The sequence below is a fragment of the Lactuca serriola genome, chromosome 4, assembly GCF_051521515.1.
Source record: "Lactuca serriola cultivar US96UC23 chromosome 4, Lser_US96UC23_V15, whole genome shotgun sequence".
NCBI lineage: Eukaryota > Viridiplantae > Streptophyta > Magnoliopsida > Asterales > Asteraceae > Lactuca > Lactuca serriola.
In genome coordinates this window covers 146316757-146319421 of record NC_136411.1, presented here as the reverse complement: position 1 = coordinate 146319421, position 2665 = coordinate 146316757, and the positions used below count along the sequence as shown (strand labels likewise).

The following is a 2665-nucleotide window of genomic DNA, read 5'->3' as shown; positions in this document are numbered from 1 at the left end:
CCTTCAGGCTTTAACCTACTATTGATTATATGTTTCCCGTTAAAAACAATATTAAACTATAGTTCAGTACGCATATACAATTTTAAAATTTTCACATTATGCATCATAGATCTTTCTTTAAACTATAATTGCAATAATAAATGCCATATGCTCATATCGTGATCGCTATATTAAAAAGATATTATAACTAATAATTTTGATTCATGGTTGCAATACGTATGCTTTAGATACCTGAATTTAACAAATTATACACAAGATCATTGACACCATCTCTAGTTTTTCACACCAAAACTCCAAGAACATGCAAAGTAATCATCTAATCTAATAAGATACGTAGTTAACCTATAACAGAGGATGCTTTATAAGGACGAATCTTTACCATAAACTCATAAAGAAACTAGCTTTGTTTAAATGACAAAACGAAACAAACACAAGATCCTGATTCCCACATCTTGATGCCCTTATCAGACAACACAAAGAATAAATCAAATTTCCATTAAATATACGATCCAAAAGGAAATTAAGCTTAGTTTAATCTATATCTCAATTATGGCTATGGAACAAAAGTATGATATAACTTAACATCTGATCATGACATGAACATATACGCACTAAGCTACACTCCTGAAGAAATGGAGAAAGTAAAAGGGTATTGATGTACTTCATTCAATGGTACAGTGGTACCATTTTCTTCTACAGAAAAACAAGAAACATCTTCTTCAGACCAACAATGGAGTTCATCTTCAGAAAAATAACTCAACCCATCTGAAAACGACAACATACTCATCTCATCATCATCATCATCATCATCGTTTTCAGAAATGACAGATAAACAAATGGCATTTATGTCCAAAACTTCACCCAACTCTTCAACTGTATCATCATCTTCTTCATTATCATCACCGACTCCTTCCAGAAATGGATGAGCTAAAAGCATCTCAGCCGTCCATCTAAAACAAGCTTTCCTCGAGAAACAACTCTTCAAGAAACTTCTCCCTTCTCTTGATATACTGCTCGGAATTGAAGGTGATTCGTCGTTGTTGGTTTCCATTTTCGAGTTCCATGGAGGTTTTCCGGTGAACATCTCCAGCACGATGCACCCAAATGCCCAGATATCAGACGGAGCTTCTTGGACGCCGTCGGTTTGAAGTTCCGGTGAAAAATATATCGGGGTGCCTCTCTGATAACGGACGACTTTGCTTTTCTTGCTCTGTTTTGCCCTTTTTGCTAACCCCAGATCGCCAATTTTAGCCGTGAAATCACCATTAGAGGAACTACCGATGAGTAGAATGTTTTCAGGTTTTAAATCGCAGTGGACATACCCGTTATGATGTATATGACGTAATCCATGAAGAATTGACCTAGTATGACGTTTGACATCCGATTCCGGCAACCCATTTTGACCGGATTTTTTGATGAGATCAGCTAGGGTTCCTCCGGAGCCATACTCCAGCAGCAAATTGTACACCATTTGTCCATTCTCTCCGGTTGTAATCTCTTCCCCAAAACATCTGATCACATTACGACACCCTCTCAGATTATTCAAAACCTCTCTCTCGTTTTGAATTGAAGAAGAAACAGAGACCTCAGCCGATTTCACAGCCATAATTGGTGGGTAAGAGCTGTATCTCGATTTGGGTTTCTTCAAATTTGCAAGAAATACCGACCCAAAACACCCTTTACCAATCAAACAACCTCTAAACCATGCCATTCCATCGCCATACTTGCTCTGTTCAAGCACCTCATGTTCTTGCTTCCTTCTCTTTCTCTCATCGTTCACGACCCAACTCTCGGAACTGATTAAACTCCTCTTTTTCTCATTCCCTTTCTTCAAAACCGAATCCATTCCCAAATGCTGTAGGTAACTTGATTACGAAAGATAGGTCGACAGATTAGAATTAACAAAAAGAAAAAAGAAAAAAATTGACTACTTTCTCGTGAAAAGATCGATCAATCTTTTCCCCTTTCTTCTTGGTTGTCAAGAATTTCAAGAAGTGAGAGTATATTCGATGAATTTAGGGTAAAAGAGGGTTATGAGGTAAATGAAAGAAAAACAAAATTTAGGGTTTACGAGCGTGGGGTTGTGAAATTTCGTTGTTTCCATGGAGTTTCTAATTTTAGGCATGTGGGGGGGATTGGCAAAGAAGCAGCCGCGTTTTCGTTGGAGTTGAAAAGGTAGGACATACATAACACAGGACACCAGTATTCCCTTTTCTTTTTAACGGAATAACTGTCGCCCTTTGTCTTCGTTTTCTTTTCAAGTACATATACAATCGTTACCATTTATGTTTATATGTTATATAATCCATAAACGATTTTCAAATAATGTCTAACTTGTGACATGTCGAAGCTCGAATTCTCAAGATACGTCACATGTTTTTAACATTAAATAATTATATCGATCAAATAATAAGTTTTGCTTGTATTTCTTTTATGGTTAGTTCTTAATCGAATTGATATATGTACTTGAAGCATTAATATCACACAAGCCACATTTGCACCATGTTTGCCTACGAAATGAATGTTTATGAATGAATCATTAACTACGTTACTCCGGATTTATGCCAACTTACACTCCATGTGCTTGTGAGAACATGCTAATTAAATAGTAAGATTGCAACTTGTTGCAAAATGTTTGAATAAATTTGTTTTTTTAAAAGCTAAA

The 2665-nt window shown here is 36.2% G+C and overlaps 1 pseudogene; it reads right to left on the bottom strand.

The window, feature by feature from the left end:
- Positions 1-381: 381 nt before the first annotated feature.
- LOC145102707 (mitogen-activated protein kinase kinase kinase 20 pseudogene) lies at positions 382-2173 on the bottom strand (annotated as a pseudogene).
- Positions 2174-2665: the final 492 nt, after the last annotated feature.